The 26,377-nt window shown below is 40.7% G+C and overlaps 1 pseudogene; it reads right to left on the minus strand.

Moving 5' to 3' along the window:
- The window catches only part of LOC130830899 (stabilizer of axonemal microtubules 2-like), a 39,173-nt pseudogene that overhangs the window by 3,476 nt on the left and 9,320 nt on the right, over positions 1-26,377 (minus strand).

Below are 26,377 nucleotides of genomic sequence, written 5' to 3' on the forward strand. Positions count from 1 at the left end.
CTAGGAGACATTTCTATTCAGATGTCCAAGAGGTAAACTGAAGTTTAGTATGCCCCAGCGGAATTCACCATCTTGCTCAGACTCATATTCCCCCAAAATAACACATCAACAACAAAACATGTACTATTTTGAGTTTGGTATCTCAGGTAAAGCTTTCACCCAGCCAGTTTTCTCTCCTTCACTCCCTTCTCCCTGCTTCATTTTCAGATCCTGTCAATTTTACTTCTGAAATTTTAATTTTTTCCTTCTTGAGGCAAACATGCAATCAATGAATAGCAACCTGATGAAATCATCAAAAGTTAGAAAAGGGAAATAGAAGAAACAATAATGTTAACTAAGGTTCTATAGGGTCTATAGTGAGATCCTTATTTTCAGTCTTGCTATTTGTAATTAGTGTCTTCTCTCTCTCTTTCCAACCACCCCCTTAGTCAGTGTGGTTAGGGTTATTCAACGTTACTATCTTTCAACAGTATTAGCTTTTTCATTGATTTTTCTCTATTGTTTTCCTGTTTTCAGATTCATTGATTGCTGCTCTTCATCCTTTCTTTCCTTCTACTTTGCTTTGGGTTTAAGTTGCTCATTTTCCTAGTTTCATAAGATAAGGCTTAAGCTATTGATTTGACTATCTTCTAATACAAACATTTAATGCTATAAATTTCCCTCTAAGCATTGCTTTAGATACATGCCACAAATTTTAATATTGTATTTTTTCATTTTCATTAAATAAATATTTTGGGCTTTATGGTCCATGTGGTCTGTGTTGCAACTACTCAATTCTGACATGGTAGCATGCAAGCAGCCATAGATAATATGTAAATGAATGGCATTGCTGAGTTTCAATAGAATTTTACTTTTTGTGCAATGTATAATTTGTCTTTGAAAGCTGGATGTTGTATGTATGTAGCACAGTAGAGACTGAGATAAATAGTACTTATGTGTAGAAATGGATGTACATCTTCATTTGCCAGGCCTTGAGTGAGTGGGGTTAAGTCAGCTCAATCAGCAGTTGAGCTAGTTTTGCGTTTTGCTGTTGCCATGCTTACCTTCAGCATACCATCAGCTTTAAATTCCACTGGCATTATCTTGTGCTTCGGGTGGGGCTGGTTTTCTTCACTTCTGCTCCATCCGCAGTTTTAGGCATTCTCTTTGCACCTGCACCTGAGAGAATGTCTCTCTCTGTACCCTTGCTTCTCTCCAATGGGAAACTATTGTTGCTTGTTATTCAGTGCTCAGTAATCTGGTGTGTGTGTTTGGTGGTGGAGGGGTTCCTCTGTGGTCCTGGTCAAGGCTCAATCTTAAGCAAAACCTGTGTCCCTGGGCCTCAGTGGTGGGACTCTTTCAATATTTCTATCTGTCTCCACAATGTAGCTATCTAATGGTTGGGCCCAGGACATTTTCCTCTTCTTCCTTCAGGTTACAGTTTTATTGTTTTTCTTTTCATTTCCCCTGTGATCTCAGCTTTCTGAAGTATTCATGAATATTTATGATTTTGTATATTATCTGGCTGCTTCTTGTTAAGTTGGAAACACTTTTCTAGCTATCCATATCCCACTCAGAAATTAGAAATCCTCGAATTTTCTTTATGGTCTAGTTTTAAATTCCACCTTAAATTCTACATATGCAGTTTCTTTAACAGATATAAGGTTATTCTGAATTTTTCCTTCGTGAGTTAGTTTGGCAAATTGTATTTTTCAAGGAATTTATCCATTTTATAACAATTATTGGCATGTTTTCCATAATATCTTATCTTTTTAATGTTTGAGTAATCAATCTTTCAGTTTTAATTGTAATATTTATTTCACTTACATTTAATGTAAGGTATGGTCTCATTTAGTTTGACTATATTGCTATTTGCTTCTGGTTCGTCCCATATGTTCTGGGTTCCCTTACCTCTTATTTCCTGCCTTCTTTTGGACTAATAAAGGATATTCTTATTATTCCATTTTCTCCATTAGCATTTTAATGATAACGTTCTGTATTTTTAGAATAAACATGCATTTTTGACTTATTAGGGGATCTTTTTGTCCTAGTCAAACTTTAATTGATGTTTTTACCTTCTAGAACATTGGAAGAAGCTTTCAACAGTTTAATTCCATTTACATCCTTCTGCCATTTGTGCTATTGTTATAATTTACTTCTATATTTCCATAAAATCACCTAATATAATTATTATTGTGACTTTAAGAAATCAATATCCTTTTATATTTACCCACTTATTTACCCTTTCTGTGTGCTTCATTCCTTCTTGCATTTCATGCTTCTCTGTGGAATCATTTTCCTTCAACCTGAAGAGCTTTCTTTTAGTACTTTTTGTAGTATGTGTCTGCTTCTAACAAATTCTCTGCTCTTTTCTTTTTCTCTAAAAACAACTTTATTTTGCATTATTTTTGAAGGATATTTTCACTACATATTAAATTCTGAGATTCACTAGGTTTGAAATTCTCAGTGTTTTTTCCTTTTAGTACTTTAAAGATGTCATTCCAATATCTTCAGTCTTCCACAGTTCCTGGTGAAGTTAAGTACATTTCTAATTTTTCTTTTGTAAATGATTTGTAGTTTTGCTCTTGCTGCTTTTAAGAGTTCACCTTTACTTGGTTTTCAGAAGTTTGATGACAGTTGCCAGATGTGGTTTTGTGTTCATTTTGGGGTTTGTTGAGCTTCTTGAACTTGTGGCCTGATTCCTTCATCAATTTTGGAAATTCCTTGACCATCATCTCTTCAAATATTTCCGGATTCTTCATAGGTCTCATAATGTTTTAATCTATGTTGGATGTCATGTATAAGAAAACCATAGAAACTAAAATCAATGTTATTTTCAACCGAAGACAGCTTGCTGTTTCCTATGCTGAGCAGACAGGATATGGGGCAGATCACCTTGATCTAGTCAGGAACTAAGTGAGGCTAGCATTCAACAGCACCTTCAGTTAAACATAGTCTTCCTCTAGTTACAAATTTCTCAAGGACAAGACCTGTGATGTGTTTGTGGTAGAGCCTTCATTCTAGTGGGACTTTGGCTCCTAAACACCTGCTCTCAAGTGAGACTGTGGATATTTCTGTAGGGTCTTTCCAGCCCAGTTGCCTAGCCTGCCATGCCCCCTAAACACTCAGCAGACATCCCACAAGGAAAACCAGCCATGCATCTGGGTACTTTAGGTTCCTACTGGCCATACCAGCCTACATGTCAGGTGCTCCACTGGTTTCCCTTTCCCTAGGAGGGTCGCCCTGCTTACGCTACCCCAGTCTTCAGCCTTGGCCTAGACTTGACAAATGCTCCCAGAGAAGTAAACAACTGGCCATCTCAGCTCATCTAGGAAGGGCTCCTCCATCTCCGTAATTTCACTTGTTTGCTTCCATTAAAAACAGATTTTCAAAAATGTATTTTTTTTTTTTTAGCTGTTTCAGTGGAAGTAATGTCTTTCTGCCATCTACCACATCGCATCTGGTAGCAAAACTCAGAAATTTTTAGTGGCTACTAGAAAAATGTTAAGCTCCTCAATCTGACAACTAAGACTTCAACAATCTGACTTCAACCTACATTTTTAGAGCTATACACCAATCTCTCAGATCCTGAAGTTCTCTGGTCCCCACCATGTTCACTGAACAACCCTTTTATTTTTCTGACTTTATGATTTTTTGCTCCTCTCACCCTAGCTTTTAGGATGTCCCTCCTCTTTCTATATATCAATACTTACTAGTTTCTGATGCATTCCCAGACTAGCCTGGAGTGACATCTTGATCAGTCTAAATTTTTGAAACACTAATTGTTCCATTAATTTTCCAGTGAAGTATTCCCCCCTCCTTGTCATATTCCAATTATTTATTTCTCGTGTGAGCATTTAATTCTTCATGCTATTATTGCTCTTTTTCTCAATTCAACTGTAAAGTTTCTAAGTGTCAACAACCACGGTCAATTCACATCTCTATTCCTTACAGTGCCTAGCACACAGAAGAGTAATCCCTAGAAAGTATTTATCAAATCAAACACTGACCTATTTTCATTACCTACATTTTAATCTGAAAGAATTTCTACACCAAGGGCCCCTTGGCCCTTAGCATTTGTTGTCTCATGCCTGAAAACCTGGAAAGACAATGATAACTCTTCCTCACTAGGGAAGATCAGGAGAGAGAAGGCCAGAGGGAAGCCAGGAGTCCCCAACACTGGGTTCTGGGAGTGGAAGTATGGGAATCTATGTGAAACTCAGGTAATGAGAAGCCAGAACTAGTGTTGGTGTTTGTGTGTGTGTGTTATAAGTAAATAGTCACAGCATCAAGGAATATCAATATTGTTGTATTTTCAAATAGACTTTGTGCGGAAGAAAAGAAGAGAAAATCTTACTATGGTTGTTTAAAAGACCCAGTACAGACATTTCACCAATTATCTTTTCTGTCAGATGATTATGCAATACATTATCTCCTCTGCATACCAATAAATATATCTCTTAGCAATCACTACATGCTATGTTAGATTATAATGATATATTTGTTCACCACATGCATTGTCTTAAAAATGTGTCCCTTGTATAGCATCTTACATGCTCACAGCTTAAAAAAATAGAAAGAACACTGTTCCTGATCTCCCTACTGTGCAGATTTATATACATCATAGTATACTGATACCATACACTTTACTTACCCATTAAACTGATGAGAGTGATATTTAAAGAAAAAGTATGTATTCAGTTATTACCTATTGAAAATATAAATCATTTCTTTTATTGTGGATGGCATCACTCTTACAAAAGGATTTATGTTAGGACATACCCATTCAGTTATATCACATAACTAGTGAAAAGGCTGTAAGTCTAAATATGCAATTACATTATCAACAAAAAAAAATAGAAGAAATATGAACTAACAAGATAGCCTATTATTTAAAAATAAAGATACCCCCCCCCCCAAAAAAAAGCAATAGAGTATTATAAAATCAGATTGATTTTTGGAAAGAAAGTGGTCATACAACATCCAGCCCCCTACTCTTCCAAGTGGGTCGCCATCAGGCAGAAGGTGTTCCATGCAGACTGCCTATGTGGTGGTGCAACACTGTCTCACTGGGTAGACAAGCCTATTTTATTCTGAGGTTCAGTATCAGCACCAATCTGCTAACAGACGCAAGTTTCATCCTCTATTCCAGCCTTTATGAGTATAAAGGGAATATTCTGGTTCTCTACCTAATGCTTTTGCTTTCTCAGTTGATTCACAACTTGAATGGTGAAGGGGCTTGCTATTTATTTGACTTTCTCGAAAGCTCCAGTATGCTCGGTAGAGTTTCAACTCAGCCTGGGATGGAAAGAAAGGAACAGTGTCAACTAAATGTGGCATAATGTGACAAATATGACATAATGCTTGTTCAATGGCATCCTTTGTTTTCATGGTTTCAGATAGAGAAAACTAATTAAGTGGCTGAATTTGGACAGGAATCCAGGTGAATTCACTCTCAGTCAAGCCAATGGTCTTTCTTTTCTCACTATACAATACTATTTTGACAAAAGAGAAAAGTTTTTTCCTAAGCCATGGAGACAAGTTTGGCAATGCACCAAAAAAAAATTATGATTGGATGTTAGATATCAAAGCTGGAAATAAGTTTTTGCTCTTTGGTTCTTTAGGTTTGAAAATGGCAAGTTACCTTTATAGGTTGGGACAGTGTCCAACATTCCTTTTTTAACTTGTTGTCTCTCCAAAGGCCAAACTATTGCCACAGGTTGCACTTCATAAGAATTAAAATCCCGTTTGTAGGTAGTACCAAGGTCAATCTCCCCCTGTTTTGGTTTATATTCTTCTGGTGCACGGTGAAGCTGTTTGACTATTTCATAAGGACGATAATGTGATCTCAAATATATAAATTTGAAACATAGCCTCATAGGTTCTTTTATTTCTAAGTATTTCAGTGCAGTATTAAAGTTTTCAAGACTTTTTTCTAACTTGAAAAGTCAAAGATAATAACCTGGTGACGGTTGACAAACTTCTTGAAAGAGATTCCTGAGTTACTTTATATCCCATCCAGTGACTAAATATAAGAAAAATAAATGTCAAAAATCCTAGTTTTCAAAACATCTTTAAAATGGGTCCTCAGTTTTAATTGGATCTTACATAAATGAAATCTTCAAATAATTGAATTTTTTCCTAATGTGGAAGGAAGTCTCAGGTTAAAGATTTAATGAATCTGAAAACAATTTTAAATATATCCCCTGGGCCCACTTTGTCAAAATCCTTATTCATCTTGTTAAAGACTCTAATGAGCTATCTGGGCATGCTCTCTTCTTATTGAAGTCATGCTGTCTTTCTGCTCATCATTAACCAATCAATTAAAGAAATAATTTATGTCTAAACTCTGGCTTTTAGAGTCTTACCCATCTCCAGATCCAGGAGCCCTTGTTAGTGATGGGAGCCATATGGTACCCCAGCCACCCTGGGCAGCATGTAACATTATGCGTCAGAGGTAGTACTGCAGACATGGGGTGGTCTGGTGGCGTGGAGAAGACCACCGTCTCAGACTGATCAGACCAGCTGGGTCTAAATCCTGGCTCTGTCATTCACTAGATATATGATGTGGGACAACTTAATCTGTCCGTGCTCCAGTTTCCTTATATATAAAATAGGATAATAATATCATCTGCCTCACAGTGTTGTTTTAAGGATTGACACACACACATGCATGTGACATGTTAGCTGCTACTAATATTACTAAAAGTCTTCAAAATCGCTTTTTTTTAGGACTCTGTGGAGTGTTTCACTCATTTTATGATTTATTTAAACTAGCCTATATTAATCAATATTATCTGTGCATGTCCATAAGCTCCGAAAAACAAAATTCACTGAATCCCTTCTCTATTCACTATATAACCTCTCAGACGTGTTAGCTCCATTTCCTTACCCCATCAGTGGGCTTCAGCCTACCTCTTCAACCCCCTGCAGCCTGGTTCCCAGCACTGTCACTTCTCTAATAGGGCTTGAAGATTCACCATGACTTCTAGGTGATTAAATCCATCAGACATTTTCAGTCCTCATCTTACTTGACCTCTCAAGTAGGAATTGACATTATTGCCCATTCCATTTCTGAGAAACTCTCTTCCCGTCCTCTTCATGATTTCTTCTCAGTCTCCTCCGCAGCTTCACCCTCCTCTAGTCAGTCATGAAGCCGGGAGTTCCTCGACACTTGGGCCTGCACAATCTCCTCCTCTCATCCAGTGTTCCCTCCTGAGGACAACTCCTTTGCTCCTGCAGCTTTAAGTCCTAGCTATATGCAAATGCCTCTCAAACTTCTATCTCCACTCAGACCTCTTCTCTTAGCTCAATGCCAGTTTTTACAATGGCCTGTTGGATACACAGTGGCACCTCAAAACTTAATACAAGCCTAATCAAACTATTTCCCCCCAACAAATCTGGACCTGTTGGCTTGTCCCTTCTTTTGGTGAGTGGCGTCATCATGGCTTCAGCTGCAGTCAGGAACCTAGGACTCGCCCTTCACGCCTCACCTCGCTCCTATATTTAGTTCATCATCCACTCCTGTCAATTTTGCCTCTTAAAACTCTCTTACATCTAACTGCTCTCCTCTATCTCATCACCACCCTGATAGACCAAGCTTTCATAATAGTTGATTCAAATCAATTCAATAACTTCCTAAACGCACTCACTCTCTCCAGTCTTTTCTTACATGGCACCCAAAGTAATCCTTTCACACATGAACTTAATCAGGTCATGCTTGCCGTCATCTCCCTAGCCTCTTCCTCACCTCTCTTTCGTACCCCCCTCAACAAAGAAACAAACCCACAAATAAAAAACAAGGAAGAAAAGTAAGTGGCTTCTTACTGCTCCAAGGATATAGAAAAAAACGGGACATGTCCTCTTCGCGAGCTTCCGCTCAGCCGGTGCTTCCTCTTGCTGTCCCTGCTCCTGCTGGCTTCTCTGACCGTTTCCCTCTTTCCACGCTCCTTCCTGCTGCGTGCTGCGCTCTGCCTGGAAGGCACTGCCTTACACTCTTAATCCAGTTAACAGCTTTACAGCCTTCAGATTTTAGCTCCTTTTTCTCATTTCCCTGATAAAGTAAAGCCTCTTATTCTGGCTCTGAAGTTACCTTGTGTCTATCCTTCATAGATTTGATCACGGTTGCAATTTGATATGTATTTTGAGTGATGTTTTTGATTGCCACCTTCACCAGACGGCAACGTCTGTGAGCACAGAGATCGCGATGGTTTTTGCTCACCGCTCTATTCCAGGTGCCTCGCATAGCGCCTGACCCTTAACAAATGCTTAAGAAATATTATTTAGTGGATGCATAATAGTAGGAATCACATACCTCTGCTTCTCAAGACATCTGAGTTGGTCTTTGCTTTTCCCAAATACTGGCTAGAGAGGAATAGGCTAAAATGCAATCAGGAAATGGAAGAATCAGTAGAGGACAGAGAAAGCTCAGAAGTCTTAGTTTCTCTAATTAGATTAGTTGAGTGTTAGAAAGTAAACCTCCAAACCTGAAGCATCGTTCTATAGAGAAGTAGTAAAGGGTAAATACACTCCTATTCATCTGATATATTCCAAAACATGTGACATGTCTGGAATCGTACTTTCAGGGCAGACTTCCTGCCAACTCTGGCAGTCATCTACTGTGCTACAACTGTAATGCTAGAAAGGATCAAGAGTCCTGTACACATCCAGACACCTGCTCTTTACACAGCCTCTTCCTATATTGAAGGAACGTAGGGAACAGAATGACACATTATTCTTTGTTTGTAAAGATGAATCAGCTGCTTTCTGCTACTGAGTCAATGTGTCAACATGAGGGAGTTAAGCAAGGGTTCCAAAACCCTTGAATATGGCTCTTGGAAATACCCATAGTTCCCTGGTCAAAATACAAAGAAAAGATCTAGTGTTTTACTAAGTGGAAAGATGGTAATTTATGAAATGGAAGTTTTTGTTTTGTTGGCATAGTTGAACTTTTGGGGAGTTGGGACATTTTTTTTCTTTTTTACTATTAAGCGCTACTTGAACAAGGGAACTGAGAAAACCCAGAACTGAAAAGCAATTGTCTTTTTAAAGAAAGATAAGGCAGGTTAAACTTTCCTGATTTGAACACTTAGAGTTGGTTAAATGCAAAATCTTTATTCAATAAATATGAATATTGTGAAATTTATTCACGTCTCCATTATGAATGATTAAGGCATCAAGGAAGAAAGGAGTAAAGGTAAAGAAAAAATAGCAACCATTCCCATTTGCTCTATCTCAGCCAATTGCTCGATTCCTTCATCTCATTTACTACAATGTGTCATGATCTTGTGTATCTGATTTTTGTTTTGGTACTGTCATTCCCACAAGACTATAAACAACAATGGGAAGCCCTTCTTTCTGTTCCACATTATACCCAGTGAACAGTCCAGTGCCTGCCCCATTGCACTGAGTCTGTAGCAACAGAGTCACCAGCAGTGCTGGTTAGAAATGCACATGCCTGGGATCCACGCCATTGTCTACTGACTGTTTTGGGTGGAGCTCTGGAATCTGCAATTTTAATCTTTCTAGATGATTCCAAATCACACCGGCATCTGAGGACTATGGGAAATCTTCACATTTCTGGAAGAACCACATACCTACAGAAGTAGCTGGAATCACCAAAGCATTGCAAGTTGCCTGAAATGTTCAAGGTATAAGTATTGGACTGTAAGTTTGAAGGTCTCCACCTTTGCTATGTAAGTAAAACGAGCTCTATCTGAAATGAAAAGAAAATGGATAAGACTAAAAATTAAAGTCATTTCAGAGCATTTAAAAAATCATAAATTGTAGAAATCTTATGTATGAGTTTCTTGATGCAAGAACCTCTATTTATTGATATTTTTATATGTAATGCCTAAGATTGTGCCTTGACTATAGTGTGCACTTTAAGAAAATACAGAAAAGAATTAACCCATTGAATTGCCAAAGATACAAAGAGATAGAAAAAGCTGAGTCCAAATGAAAAGTTTAGGCTTAGGAGGACTTTTTTGTCTTTCACCCATAGGATAAATATTGAGTGCCTACTATGAGCTAGTGGGCATTGTAGTAGGTTTCTGGAAATAGAATGCTGAGATAAGAGACATAGTTCCTGCTTTCATGGAACACTGAAAGTAATCTAATGATAAATAATAGGCAGAGGCTTTGAGAACTTGCATGGGACATCTGTTACCAAGCCTAAAAACAGGGTGAGTGTCAGAGAAGTCTTTTCAGAGTGATAATTGAGTTGAGATCTAGAGGTTGAAGGGGGATTAATTAGGGTAAGAGGCAGGAAAAATTCTAGGCGGGTAAAATAGTATCTGGAAGGCTCTGTGACAAGGGACACCTGCTACTTTCAGGAAATGAAAAATGTCTTGTGGGATGTAACCATAAGAGTGCAAAGGACATTATAGTGAAAATAAATCAGAGAAGAAAGTCGGGACCAAACAATGAAGGGATTTTGGTGTGTATTAAATATAATGGGAAAATATAAGAGCAGGTTTAGCAGGGAGGTGATAGGATTAGGTCTACATTTTGAAAAGGTCATCTTGCTCAACATCTCTAATTATTAGAGAAATGCAAATCAAAACTACAACAAGGTACCACCTCACACCAGTCAGAATGGCCATCATTAAAAAGTCTACAAATAACAAATGCTGGAGACAGTGTGGAGAAAAGGGAACCCTCCTACATTGTTGGTGGGAATGTAAGTTGCCGCTTTGGAAAACAGTGTGGAGGTTCTTCAGAAAACTAAAAATAGAATTACCATATGATCCAGCAATCCCACTCCAATCTAACCTTACACCTAAAGAAACTAGAGAAAGAAGAGCAAACAAAACCCAAAGTTAGGAGAAGGAGAGAAATCATAAAGATCAGAGCAGAAATAAATGAAATAGAAACAAAGAAAACACTAGCAAAAATCAACACAACTAAAAGCTGGTTCTTTGAGAAGGTAAACAAAATAGATAAACCTCTAGCAAGACTCATCAAGAAAAAGAGGGAGAGGACTCAAATCATTAAAATCAGAAATGAAACAGGAGACGTTACAATAGACACCACAGAAATAAAAAGCACCATAAGAGACTACTACAAGCAACTATATGCCAATAAAATGGACAACCTGGATGAAATGGACAGATTCTTAGAAAGGTATATAACCTTCCAAGACTGAATCAGGAAGAAATAGAAAATAGGAACAGACCAATCACAAGTCATGTTGTTTCTTGCAAAGAATATTTTTATGTCCATAAAGGTAATTAATTAGGTGAGGTTTTATTTCCACTTTAAATCTGGGAATTATATCCGCTCATGTTCCAGGGACTTATCAGTGCACTACATCATTAAGAGATGGTTGTCACATGGATGTTTGGTGGCTAAAGGACAAAAATCAAAGCAGTATTAGGTACAGATAGCATTCAATATAATGTATTCAATAGTAACTACATGAATATGCTTCGTGTAAAATCAGCTAACGGAGAGTCAAGCATTAGTGAGAACTGTTCTGAACTTAACAAGAGTCATCAGCTTCCTGATTGTCAACTTCGGGCTGAAGAGGTTTTTCAGAGGAAACGTGTGCATTTGACGAATGCTAATTACATGGTTCCAGATCTTCTTTAGCCAATCCGCTGGCAGCTCTTATCCAAAGTTATTTTATAAACGTCAGAAGCAGCTGTCAACATTCTGAGGGAGAAGCTCTTCAATCAATGAATTGACAGAAATGCAATGCTTAGATTTCTCTGAGCGGAAGGCAAGAGAATATAATATACAACTCTTTGGTGATGTAGCCAGCAATGAAAGGGAAGGATTGATCCTGCCATTGTGTTTTCAAGTGTTACAGAACATTTTCACGCTCCTGGGCATGGAAAAGACATTACGAGATACCATGACTTGGGGGAGACCCGCAAAGTCAAATGGGATGTTTTTTTTTTTTTTTTTTTTTATTTTTTTTTAGGCACACGGGCTTAGTTGCTCCGTGGCATGTGGAATCTTCCTGGAGCTGGGATCGAACCCATGACCTCTGCATTGGCAGGCGGATTCTGAACCACTGCGCCACCTAGGAAGCCCCCAAATGGGATGTTTGAGTGTCCTAAGGACACGAAGCAGTGCAATCTTCTTTCCCAGCAATAAGAATGTTTCTCATGGTGTAGAGCAACACTGTAAATCATATTTTAATTAAAATTTTAGTACTTGTTGATGTTATTTGTTTATTGTCTCGATAAAACATTTTTAACAGATGATATCTGGACATTTTGCTTAATTTCTCTTTCTTTTATTTTCTCTCTATAAAATTCTTTAGTAAATCTCCTTGTCAAAAAAGGCATCAGACTGACAGCCCTGGAAAATGAAGCCCTTTTCTTCAGCCTCAGAGTCCGTGTGTTTGGAAAGGACATGCCTTCATGCTGTTATGGCCTCAATTCCAGGCTAGAGGAATGACTGCTTAAGAGACGGCTCTGGTCACTTTTGACCTTGATCTAGCATTTGCTTCTCCGCTAGGGTTGCAGTGTTAAGAGCAAAAATGAGTGTCTGTTATAGCAGTGCTTTCTGGAGCCTCATGAGTCCAAAATTAGATTGAATCCACGTTGTCATTACATTCGAATGTGGTCCAAGAATGATTTTTGAACCACAATGACCTACTTAAACGTAATCCAGTGTTTTCTTTCCAAGAGTGGAGGAGAAACCCTGTCTGCTCTGACTTTTCGTGGAACCGTGTTCCTGTATAGGCGTGCCATAAAGTGTCCCATGCTAGTAGCCAAGGGATCTAATCAGGGTGTGTCAGTTTGCATATGTCTGCCTAGTTAAGTCATCCTGAAAGAACACATATGCCCATCTCTGCAAATTTGATGCTGATGATCAAATATGTGAAAGCATTTTGCTATTGGTGCTGTTCCCTAATAAATGGAAATATTAGCAGTCATGGCATGATATCTCTGGGCAGTGTTGAAAAGCACACAGAGGAACTTTCCTGATGGTGCAGTGGTTAGGAATCCACCTGCCAGTGCAGGGGACACGGGTTCGATCCCTGGTGCAGGGAGATCCCACAAGTCGCAGGGCAGCTAAGCCCGTGTGCCACAACTACTGAGCCTGCGTGCTGCAACTACTGAAGTCCACGTGCCTAGAGCCCATGCTCTGCAATAAGAGAAGCCACTGCACTGAGAAGCCCGAGCACCGCAATGAGGGTAGCCCCCACTTGCCGCCACTAGAGAAAGCCTGCGTGCAGCAATGAAGACCTAATACAGCCAACAAACAAACAAACAAACAAAAAACCAGAATAATCTTTTAACTTTCAAAGAAAGATTAAAAATAGAAAGTCCTCTTTTGTGACTCTGAGGCTTCTTCAAGCATTGCTGAGCAAGTTTGTTTTTTTCCAATTAGTGTTTCACTCTATTATTTTCTCTTTCCTTCCTTAACTAACGTCCTCATATGGTTAATTATTCTGTAGGGCCACTGAGAAGCCATGACATCCTTGGGTTCCCAGAAGAGGATCCTGATGTATAACAAATCAAATCTGAAATTCACACAGACTTGTCCTGTCAATTTTATCTTCCCTGTTATAAACTGCATGAGTGGTTGAATTCTTAAATTGAGCTCTTGAATTCTGACTGCATAAGGAAACACATTGCTTTGATTAGATATGAAGTCATAAAGAACATGACTATTTGACAAGTGTGTACCCTGAGGTCAGCAACCTATATCTAAAGAGTGCTGGACACATAAATAAAATGACAGGAAATCTTGGATTTACTGTATAAGCAGAGATATTTCTAAGTGTCAAGGTTATTAAGAATGTAACTCTAACAACTTCGTTTGAAAATTGACATGCTTATTTCAGGAATCTGCATCTCCCAGGATAAAAAGTTCTTTTGAGTCTAAAGTTAAAATAGCAACATGCAGGTGTTTACAATCTAATCACAGCAAATTTTATTCATAAAGAGATGTGATAGTTTAATCACACACTAGGCTGTGATCTGCTCAGTGAAACTGGACACAATTTCAGATTTCAGATATGATACTTGATTTTGGAAAACACTTGGAAAATGGGCCAGGAATGTTTCTTCAGTGGAAATAAGAAAGATGGCGTGCAAATGCTCGAGAGTCATTTTAAAATATTGAAAAATAATTTTTAATCGCCTGATCTGATAAATTGAGATAGAAAATTCCACTTTACAGGATTTATAAAATGGTGTAGTTTAATTGCTTTCAGAGAGTGTTTAGAAGTGGTTCTGCATAGTGGTAAAGAAATGAGTTTGATGGTTTCCTTATTTTGATTTGCAGCTCTATAAAATATTTAGGAAATAAAACCGTCTTGAACCATTTGGCAGGAAGTAATGTTTTCCTTCTCAAACTCCCAAATTACTTTGTGATTCTTTCATGACTACATCACAGTGTCTCTAGAATGATCAGATTTGTGTAAATATCTTTTTCTCCCTATATATTTATAAGCTCCTGAAAGAGAGGTATTATCTTAGTACCCAGATAGCTCTATCACAGAGCCTTGAAAAGTACCTATCAAAAAAATAATGTGTGAGAAAGATAAAATAGTCTTTGTATGGATTAATTTCTTACTTTAATTCCTAAAGTACCAAAACTCCACTTTCCAGTTGGGCAGCAGAGATGCTGGACAGATTTATCCAATGTCTCCAAATCATAAAGTATTCAGTTTCCTGAAGGTTTGGCCTTTCTGGAAAAATCCTTTGGGTCCTAGAGCCCCAACATTCCTAGTTAGCTTTGAGTGGACAAAATCTGGACAGTTTGTGGATTTATGTTTGTATGGGGGAGCATTTATCAGGGCACCTGTGTAGTGCTCACAGCACACTCCATGGAAGGCAGGGTTGTAAAGTGAACACGGGAAAGGCCTGAAGCAGATCACTGAGAGGGATGGGGACGTGAAGGAGGGTGTGTGATCAACCAGAGCACCCACATTTAAATCACACACACACACACACACACAGAGCAGATGTAACCTCGTGTCCTTATATAGATGGTGGGGTGGGTGAGGACCGTGAGAGCAGCAGACGGGGTTAAGTGGTTTGGTGCTAAAGCAGGGGGACAAGTGGACTTGGTCCCAGAAGAGAATGGTACCAAGGAGCAGGTGCAATGAAGAAAGGAGAGAATGAGGCTCTGGAGACACCCTTGGTGAAGACAGGAGACCCGCCCAGGACTGGGTGTGATGCAGAGAAGCACGTGCTTCAGTGCCCATTGCCTAGCTCCCTCCCTTCCTGGCTGTGGGACCAGATTCCAACAAGTCCACACCGCAGCTTCCTCACGCCTCACAAGAGGCTAATAACAGCATCTCCCTCACAGGGGTGTTATGATTAAATGAGAAAAACCTTAGAGCTCATCTCATGCGTGTGTTCGTGTGTGCCTTCATGTCTAATTTATAACAGTCTTTTATATTTCTTAAAATCCTACCCCACGGTCCATCTTAATCCTTTCACTTTCTCTGACAGAGACTCTAGAGATTTGTTCTTAGCTTTACTTCTGCAGAAGAGCAAGAACTGAAAATTACACTTTGGTACATTTTGAATAACACTCTCATTTTTCAGGTCTGGATCACAATCTTCTATTTATTTACATTTTCAGGCTGCATCAACCTCTGAGAAGCAATGCACTTCTTAAGTTGCCTCCCTGCTGTGTAAAGTGGTCATTCCTCTATTGGTCCTAAAACAGTCTCCTTTATGCCTCAAGAAATTCACTTTAGTTCTACTTTTCTGGAATTTGATTATTAAGCCTGTTTATTTTAACCATGCCTCTAGTGATTTTATTGATTCCAATCCTATTTAATTCTGAAAGTCCTAGACCCTTGACTATATCCAGGCTACAATCTTGTTCATTTAGTTCCTTTTTTCTAGATCTTCTATACCTTCATTCAGCACCCATCAAAGGGGAGGCCTGGACTGAGCCCAAATTCATGCCTCAGGCACGGGTGAAAGAAACACCTGCAATGTCATAGAATATTTTCCACACACTGTTATTTCAAGTAGGAGAACCACTTATAATCCTACCACCCTACCAGGATGACTACTGTCACTGTCTAAATGCACTTTAAAAGGACTTAGTCTATGCAAAGTAATTGCAAACGTGGTCAAGGAGACACTGGCCCAAACACACTGCCCCATGAACCCGTGTGTGTTTGAAGTCATTTTTGATGCACAGCAAATCATGCGATCAATCCACCTTTATGTTGCATATAAATTTGTTTTATTTTTGGTAATGAAGGCTGGAGGAGTGATTCTTGAAGCATCCTAACAGCATTGACTGACAGCTCCCTAAGTGCTGTCTCTTTTATAGCAGACATAATGGACAGCTCATAGGTGAAGAGCACATGTAGATGGATGGGGTTCACATTGAACACAGTGGGGTAAAAAACCAAAGAAGATATTTGTTCTACTTCTTATTTATTAAAATTCAATCAGTATGGTAAAATAGATGCATCTTGGGAGAATAGATTTACTTGTGGGTTGAGACAGATTCAGTTTTTAAACTGTTACAGAAGCTTGAGAAATGACCTCTTATAAATATTGTTAAACTCCAGTGAAATTTTTACATTACTCATTTTCATACCCCACATATACTGTTTGTTTAGCTGGGAGTGGTCTATATAATTAGAGCCTTTTCAAGTTGTAGATTTAAATTATCACATTATCTTTGTGGGCACCCTCCTGTGTTAAGTTCAAAATCTGGCCACATTAAAAAAACAAGAATCCTGCAATGTCAGTTCTAAGTATTTACCCCAAAGAATTGAAAGCAGTGGCTTGAACAGATACTGTACACTCATGTTCATAGCACCGTTATTCACAAGCCCAAAGGCTCAAGTGTCCCTTGACTGATGGATAAACAAAATGTGGTCTAGGCATACAACAGAATATTACATAGCTTTCCGAAGGAATGAGGTTCTGATGCCTGCTACAACATGGATGAACCTTGAAAACATGCTAAGTAAAATAAGCCACTCACTAAAGGGAAAATGTATGATTCCACTCAGACAAGGTAAACATAATAGTCTAATTCATGGAGACAGAAAGTAGAATGGTGGCTACCAGGGGCAGGGGGAGAGGGAGAATAAGAATTATTTAATGGATTCAGAGTTTCAGTTTGAGACGATGAAAAAAGTTCTGGAGATGGATGGTAGTGATAGTTACACACCAGTGTAAATGAACTTAATGCCATTGAACTTAGAAAAGGTTAAAATGGTAAATTTTTAGAAATTTTTAAAGTTTATTTTATTTATTTTTGGCTGCATGGGGTCTTCATTGCCGCACGTGGGCTTTAGTTGTGGTGAGCAGGAGCTACTCTTCACTGCGGTGCTTCTAATTTCGGTGGCTTCTCTGGCTGCAGAGCATGAGCCCCAGGCACTCGGGCTTCAGTAGTTGTGGCACATTGGCTCAACAGTTGTGGCACAGGGGCTTAGCTGCTCTGCAGCATGTGGGATCTTCCTGGACCAGGGATCGAACCTGTGTCCCCTGCATGGGCAGGCGGATTCTTAAACACTGTGCTACCAGGGAAGTCCTAAAATGGTAAATTTTATGTTATGTATCTTTTAAACACACACACACACAGTGAGGGTAGGAATCTGCCAGATGATCAAAATGGGAAAGGGGATTGCCACCAGGTTAAATGTCATGGAATCTGACCTCCTACTAAACAACAAATCATAAATTAAAAAATAAAACGAAACAAGAATCTTGAAGTATTTGGAGGGCTGCACTTCACCCTCCAGATAAAATAAGTCTGGACTGGGCCCCAAGAATGTGCATTCGGAACAAATTCCCAGGTGATTTAGCTATTTGTTGCTGTAGAATAAAGTGCCCCATGTTTTTGTGGCTTAAGACAACATGTATTTGTTATGTCATAATTTCTGTGGTCTGGGAATCTGAGATCCCCCAGAGTGGGCACTTCGAGAGAGAGAGAGAGCAAACAGGAAGCCACAGTGACTAGAATTCAAGCATCCACCAGCCTTCCACTTTATCCTGTCCTTTGCGGGCAGGTCATTAAGTCCAACTCTCATGCAAGGGTAGCTCTCCATCTCTTGAAGGGAGAAGTATTAAAAAACTGTGGATGATGAGCTATCACCTCACACTGGTCAGAAGGGCCATCGTCAAAAAAATCTAGGAACAATAAATGCTGGAGAAGGTGTGGAGAAAAGGGAGTCCTCCTGCGCTGTTGGTGGGAATGTAAATTGGTATAGCCACTATGGAGAATGGTATGGATATTTCTTAAAAAACTAAAAATAGAACTACCATATGACCCAGCAATCCCACTCCTGGGCATATACCCAGAGAAAACCATAATCCAAAAAGAAACATGTACCATAATGTTCATTGCAGCACTATTTACAACAGCCAGGATGTGGAAGCAACCTAAATGCCCATCGACAGATGAATGGATAAAGAAGATGTGGCACATATATACAACGGAATGTTACTCAGCCATAGAAAGGAAAGAAATTGAGTTATTTGTAGTGAGGTGGATGGACCTAGAGTCTGTCACACAGAGTTAAGTAAGTTAGCAAGAGAAAAACGAATACCGTATGCTAACACATATATATGGAATCTAGAAAAATGGTACTGATGAACCTAATGACAGGGCAGGAATAAAGACACAGACATAGAGAACAGACTTGAGGACATGGAAGGGAAGGGGAAACTGGGACAAAGTGAGAGAGTAGCATTGACATATATACACTACCAAATGTATAATAGCTAGTGGGAAGCCGCTGCACAGCACAGGGGGATCAGTGTGGTGCTTTGTGATGACCTAGAGGGGTGGGATGCGGAGAGTTTGAGGGAGGCTCAACAGGGAGGGGATATGGGGATATCTGTACAAACAGCTGATTCACTCTGTCGTACAGGAGAAACTAACACAGCATTGTAAAGCAATTATACTCCAAAAAAAAAGTGTATATATATATATATATATATATATATATATATATATATATATATAAAACACTGTGGATGTTTTAGAACCAAATCCATGGTGCATCCCCAGGACTGCTGGGAGGAAGGGCATTCCAGGCAAGATGGGGACAAAGGCAGGGGTGCAAAGGCAGGAAGGCAGCAGGGAGAGTTCCCAGTTGCAGCACAGGGAGGTGTGTCCTGTGGGGGCGAGTGGACAGCGCAGTGGGAGGTAACTCTGCAGGGAAGGTGTTGCCTCCCCCACTACAGTTTTCTTGAAAAAAAAAAGCATTAATTTGAGAAACCGTAATAAAGTAGGAAGTTACTGAATTTTTTAAAGATCTTTAGGAATCAAAATATTTAGTCACCTAATTTTTTAGGTGTCATTTTTTTTTGTAAGCCCTTTATTGGAGTATAATTGCTTTACAATGGACATAATTTTTTTAGTTGAAGTATCATAAACTAAAGTCAAGGTAAGAAAGTTTCCGTGGTAATGGTTTGAGCACAAGTGATGCTGGCTTTCTTCACATCCTGTCCTTCACTCAGAGGAAGGGCAGATCACTTGTTCTGGGCAAGTCAGTGCAGCTCTGCAGGAGGGAGAGTGTATATCTCACAGTCTGGAGGCAGGAGGTCCAAGATCAAGGTCAGCAGGGTGAGTTTCTTCTAAGACTTGTGAGGGAGAATTTGTTCCAGATCCTCCTTCCTTGCCTCCGGTGGCCTTAGGTGCTCCACGGCTTGTAAATGGCCATCTTCTCCCTGTGTGTTTGTACAGTATTGTTTTTCCTCTGTACATGCCTGTCTCTGTGTCTAAATTTCCTTCCTTTTTTTTTTGTAAGTAATGCTGAAGTTCCTGCTCTGGGGACCATACTTTTGAGGATCACCCCTCTTACACTGATGAGAAATGCAGGCTTTCCATAAGCTAAATGACCACCACGTGTCGAAAGTGAGTCTGCGGCAAGCTCAGAGGACAGCTCTGTTACCTTGATCCACATTTTATGCACTTTCCCTGAAACATACAGTGTTCGGTCATCTTTTTTTTCCCCGTGCTATACAGTAGGAACTTGTTGTTATCCATTCTACAATATAATAATATTTATAGATATTTAGATATTATTTATAGATATTTAGATATTATTTAGAGATAATACAGATATTATATTATGATATCTATAATAGTTTGCATCTGCTAATCCCAAACTCCCACTCCATCCCCCCCCCCACCCACCCTTGGCAACCACAAGTCTGTTCTCTGTGTCTGTGAGTCCGTTTCTGTTTCATAGATAGTTCATTTGTGCTATATTTTCGATCCCACATATGAGTGATATCATGTGGTATTTGTCTTTCTCTTTCTGACTTACTTTACTTAGTTTGATAACCTCTAGTTCCATCCATGTTGCTGCAAATAGCATTATTTCGTTCTTTGGTCATCTTTGATTCAAAGTTCTCTGAAGATCTCAGTTGTCTGTGGCCACATCAAGCTCTCGTGTTTTTTCTAGACTAAAGTTTTCCACATTGATCACCAAAGCTCTGCAGTTCCAGGGACGCTTTCTAGGAATCCTTTAAAGATGTGTGTAGGTTTTTTGTGTTGTTACAAAAAAATTGGATTCTATGAACATTTGTATACATCTATCTGTTTTGCCAGAAAGCCTTACTTTGGGTGTCAAGGGCCTTAGGATTCGCTGGCAAAATAAGCACTCTGCACTCGGTTTAAGCAAGAATTTAGAGAATTTATTGAATTAACAAAAAATTACAGTATACTAATTAAGAAAGAAGAGTAACAGGTAGAGGTTTATACATCACCGAATTAGGGAAGCACCTTTATCCACATCCAAGCAGTGTTGGGAAGTCCCTGGAACAGCCATCTGGAGTCCCAGTTGGGAAGGGGGACACACCAGGCAGTGTGTCCACTCTACGGCTGTCTGCTTCAGTTTGCCACTCAAAGGAGCCGAGCTTTTAGCACCAGGCTGCAGGGTGATAACAATCAGCCTATGTGCAAGTGTGCAGCCCTGGTTATTGTCATAAATGCCTTGGTCTTAACTCCTAAGCCTTGGAATGTTCTTGATCCCTGGGGGCCTGGCCAGACCCTCAAGGTGCGAGAAGTCCCATGACTTACTCCCTATCTCACCTAGTGGTTTACAAGGTGTGCTGGTGCCACCCCTGCTGGCCTGGGTGTAGCTCAGCAGTTTGGCACATAGCCCCCTTTAATGTCATTGTCCCATCAGAGAGAGATCTAGTGCCGCCTCTGAAGCCTGAACAAGACTACTTTGCTAGCTTCCCCAACAGCATCCTGACATACTGTACAAGAATTTCTGCAGGGTATATACCTAGGAATGTAATTGAGGCATTGTAGGATGTGCTCATCTTAAATTTTAATCATTGATTCTTTGATTTCAGGAAAATTATATTAATTTACACTCTCACCAGCAGCATCTAACAGTTCCTGCCTTCTCACATCTCGGCAACACTTGGTGTTGTTAGCCCAACGATTCAATTCTCCTGATATTTACCTTAGAAGCTGATTTTAGAACCGAATCCTCATATTTATGTGACTCCAGCATGTTGGACTGTTGGGATTTTGTGATCCTGATATGGGACGAGGATGCCTGATGTCTGACATAACAGGTGCTCAGAAAATGAGAGAAAAATTAAATGAACCTAAGCTGTAGCTGTTTGGTAAAATTACAGTTTTTTCATATTTTAAATGTTTATTGGTACATTATCAGTACATTCCTGATTCCAATCTTTCCTTCTGTCTCCAAATTATGCACCCGATGTCAGCCTACAGTTACGTATTTCTTCCCAAACTCAAAGGCTACACAGGAAATTAAATGCAGCAGTCCAAGCGTTGCCCCTAGAGGTGGGAGATGTATTACATTTGCTTTACTGTAATCTAGTAAAAGATCATAACATGAATTTTAGAGAAAAAAATGAGAGAAAAAAACTCCCACAATTCCTAACCTTAATTTCAGTACTTAAGTAGTTTTTAAATGCTCCAACATGTCAGTTTGGAAAAAATGATATAAATTCTGCTTCTACATACTTATTTGTCTTGGTGAAATTTCCACAATTAAGATAATTTTTTTTTTCCAGTGTGAGGGAAGCGCTGTTGAAGGACATCTGTTTTAATGAGCTGTAAAGCCTTGGTTCTCAAATGCTAGTTCATGGGCCTCTGCCAACTTCTGATGAAAGTTTCACTGGCCTAAAAGGTAACAACAAAAAGAACGAGAGAATGAACTTTTCATACACCTAAGTGCATTCCATTTGAAGGACCACACTTCATTCCGAGATCGTCATTTCTACCTTCTTATCATTAAAAGGTTCTGTGTTTTACGAAATAGTGGTGATAGTAGATGACATTCATTTGCTTGACAACTTGGCCTCAGGTTTTCCGTATGCGTGTGTGTATATGTGTATTAATTTTACGGGGGCTCCTTCAAATCTAAGTGTTTGGAAACCCTTTCAGAGCGGCTTCTTACATCCTTTCATACGAATTTCGTAGAAAGCGCCCTGGGAGTTAATGTCAGGTGCAAACAAGCCTCAGAAGGCGAGGCATACTCATCTATATTCACACCCATTTATTTAGTTCTGATTGGGTTTCCAGGGAGGCTTAGTAGTAACACAAGGGAGTGACAAGCAAAGACAAGCGTCTGTCCTCACCGGCTTAAGGGTTAGCCTGCGCACCGCACACTTAGGGAACACCCAGTTTCCGGAGGAGAGTGGAGCCCCTGGACACCGATCCACGCAGGAAGGTAGAAGGAGGGAAAACCCAAGCCAGGAAGGGGTCGGCTGGGAGCAGAGACACGGAGCTCGGTCCTGCTGAGCTGGGAGAGGAGCTGGGTGATGATGGAGCAGAAAGACAGGGCTGCGCAGGCGAGCCGGCGCTAGGGCAGAGGGCACGTGGAGCCGCAGGGGCGGTGAGACAGCCACGTAGCAGCCGCTCCAAGGAGACTGCGCGCGACCGACCTCAGGACGCGCAGAAGATGCGCGGGGCCCGGGATGTCGACCTCGGACTCGCCCCGCGGGCTGCCGCCCCCACGCAGCGACGAGCCGCCTGCGGCCGCGGGACACACCCGGCCCCACCGCCGCTTCCCCGCAGCCTGGAGGCCCCGGAGCCCGTCGGCGCCAGCGCGGCCCGCAGGCCCTGCCCCTTCGCCTTCCAGCCCGCGCCTCCCGCAACTGACCTGCCGGTGCCCCGTGCGTCTGCGGCGCAGCTGCTTCCTACCGCCTCTCTCTCGGGGGTGGGGTTAGCTTTGCCCGGGGACAGGGCCTCTGGAAAGCCGCGGCTGCTGAGCTGCAGGGAAGTCCTGGGGGCCAGGTAAGGCCTGGGGGATGTGGGAGTGCGGGTCCCCGTGGCGCGCGGATGTGGAGCCGCCGCCGCCACGGTCCCCTGGGTCTCCGCGCCCTCAGACGGGGCCCCTGGGGGTTAGGTGCTCAGCAGAGGCCTGAGGTGGAAAGAGGAGGGGAATTGCCTTGCAGTGCCCAGCCTGGAAGTTGTTGCTGGTTTTCGCAGGGTGCAGTGGAGGGAAAGTTTTCTGAGACAGAAGGAGAGCGACCCCTCGCCTGACCCGCCGCCTGGGTGGGTGATGGGTCTCGCCCTGCCGGCGAGCCCCTGGTCCAGAGGGAGGAGGAGGATGAGAACTGGACTCCTGCAGTGGCCCGAGGACTTAATGCAGAAAGTCACACGGTGGAGAGCAGAGAGAGTGACGCTTTTAAAGTGTCTTGCATCTCTGCACTTGCCGTTTTCTTAATTTTCCCTGTACTTTGTCTCTGGAGAGGTGGAGACCAGAACTTGTAAATTGAATTTAATCCTGAGGGGAGGGGGAAGGCAGGATTCTAGCTTCACAGCGATGGCACGACGATGCCATTTACTGACATGGCATCTGAGTGGGAAGAACAAGATTTGAGAGGGACGAAAACGAGCTTCGTTTCGGATATAATTGTATTTAGTATACAGTCATAGTTGGGATGTCCGAGTGGCGATTTCCAGTAGACCCAGAGAGACGTCAGTCTGTAGTTCAAGAAGAAAGCTGACTGACAAGACCTCTGTTACCTTGATGGTAATTGAGGTTTTGGCAATGAATCATATCATCTACGGGAGGGTCTATTTATTGAATGAGGAATAAGCAGAGGAACCAGACCCTGAAGGACAAACAGAGACAGAGGAGCCCGCAAGAGACTGAGAATGACCTGCCAAAGAAGTAGGGGGGAACCAGGCAGTGTGGAGTCATAGAAAACAGGAGAATGTTCCAAGGAGGGGAAGTGATTAACAGTACCCGATATTGTAAAGAAGTCAAGTGCTATGATCAAAAACTACGTTAGAAGGAGGAATACAATCTTTTTAAAAATTCTCTTTTATGTTTTAACTCAAATCAACCAATCCATCCGTTCATTTATCCATCAAACATTTGTTTTTATTGTTTTTTAACTGGAAAATAGGCTGGAAGTTTTTTTTTTTTTTTCATGAATCTCTTTTGAGCGTATCCTTTCTGTATACATGTAATTTTCTATGAAAGGGGCTGTAGCATCCGCAGTGTTTTTATTGTTAACACTGACTGTGGGGGAGGGGGCAGAGAGCTGTTACCTTTTTCTCCTTCCCTGTAACTCCCAAACCTGAATGTATGTATCCTCTGTGTCTTTCTCTATGTGCTTTTAACCATATGCAGACATACATGCATATGCATACTTTCAAAAAATAGATTCTGCTCTAGGTTTTGCTTGTTTAACTTACATGTGTAGTAGAAGTCTCTCCACATCACCTGTTATGTGTCTAACTGCTGCCTAATGTTCTGTGGTGTGAGTGTATCAAAGGTAGTTTAACACTTGGTGGGTATTTGTTTTGTTTCCTTTTTCTTCCCACTAATAAAGTGTTCAGTAAACATCCTGGTATAATTCTTACTACATCACATATCTTCTACCTGATGCTTTTATTTCTGTAGGAGAGAGTCCCAGTGGTGAGGTGATTACTGCAAAGGGTGTGTACTTCTCAGTGGACATTTAATAGGTATTTCCACATAGCTCTCCAGAGAGGCTGTAGCAATTCACAGTCCATGGCAGATGTGTGAGCATGCCCTTCTTTCCACCTGTGTTAGGTGGTATTATTTTTTCAGTAAAGTGGGTGAAAAATGATTTCTTCTTGTTACTTTAATTGACCTGCCTGACCACTCTTGAAATAAAGCTTTTTTCTTTTTCATCCACATGGCAAATGTTTACTGAGCACTTCACCTGAGCCAGGCACTGAGAAGTAAACAAATCATTGAAGTCAAACAATTACTAGATGGTATTGACCCTTAGCACTCTCAAGGGATGATCCTGAGAATGCTGAGTCCCCAGCTTCCTGAATACCACCACAGCACATATTAGCACATGCAGTACAGCTCAGATACAGCTGAAAGACTTATCTGACCTCACTTACAGACCCTTAATGTTTCCTTCTCTATGGCTAAAGACATTTATAAAGCTTTTTTCCTGGCACAGAGCTTGTCTGTCTTAAATATTAATGTTTCTTCACTTTCATCTCCATTGTGAATCTTTGTATTTCTCTTAGGGGCCATGTGTCATAAAATAAAGTTTTTAATCACTTCATGAGTTGCTGAAACACTACACCTGTTTTTTTTTTGTTTAGTTTGGGTCATAACCTATTAGTTGTGAAATCTCTTAAAAGGTTAAAGAAGGGACTGGAGAGAATAGGATAGTTATGATAGGCAAAGTGCATCTTATATATATTTTTGTGTTTTGTTATATATGTGTGTGTCCTAGGTAGTGATGTAAGCAGTAGCTATTACTGTGGGTCACAGTCAAAAATGTTTGAGAGACACTGATGCAAAAGGAAAAAGAGACAAGTTCTGTTCAGCAGTGTCTCCTGGGTACTCAGTTGGGAGGCCCTGCAGCAGGTTTTCCCCTGCATACCAGAATTGTGGCATACATATTTCATATTCATACCTCAGTTAAAGTACAGATATCTGAGTGTCCCAAATTTGGGGAGGAGGACAGACTATTACTCATGAATGGCCAAATTTTTCTGGTTTTAAACCCATGAATATCAAGGGTCTACACATAGTGTACTGAGAGATTTAAAGAGGTAAATACAGAAGAGCACAGAAGTGCAGTGCCTGATACAAATGAGTTGCAGTGGGTAGAGTGGTAGGCAGCTTTCCAGAGGAGGTGATGGGAGAGTCAGTGAGGAGTTACATGAGAAAAGAGATATTCTGTACTAGGAAGATGTAATAGGTACACAAGAGACAGAGATGTACAGAGTCAGTGGATTCTGGCAACAGCAAATAATTGGTTATAGCAATTATAATTGGTATAGTAATTGGTGAGAGGGACTTCCCTGGTGGAGCAGTGGTTAAGAATCCGCCTGCCAATGCAGGGGACATGGGTTACATCCCTGGTCCAGGAAGATCCCACATGCCGTGGAGCAACGAAGCCCCTGTGCCACGACTACTGAGCCTGCACTCTAAAGCCCGAAAGCCACAACTGCTGAGCCCACATGCCACAACTACTGAAGCCCACATGCCTAGAGCCCTTGC

The sequence above is a fragment of the Hippopotamus amphibius genome, chromosome 11 (assembly GCF_030028045.1).
Source record: "Hippopotamus amphibius kiboko isolate mHipAmp2 chromosome 11, mHipAmp2.hap2, whole genome shotgun sequence".
Lineage (NCBI taxonomy): Eukaryota > Metazoa > Chordata > Mammalia > Artiodactyla > Hippopotamidae > Hippopotamus > Hippopotamus amphibius.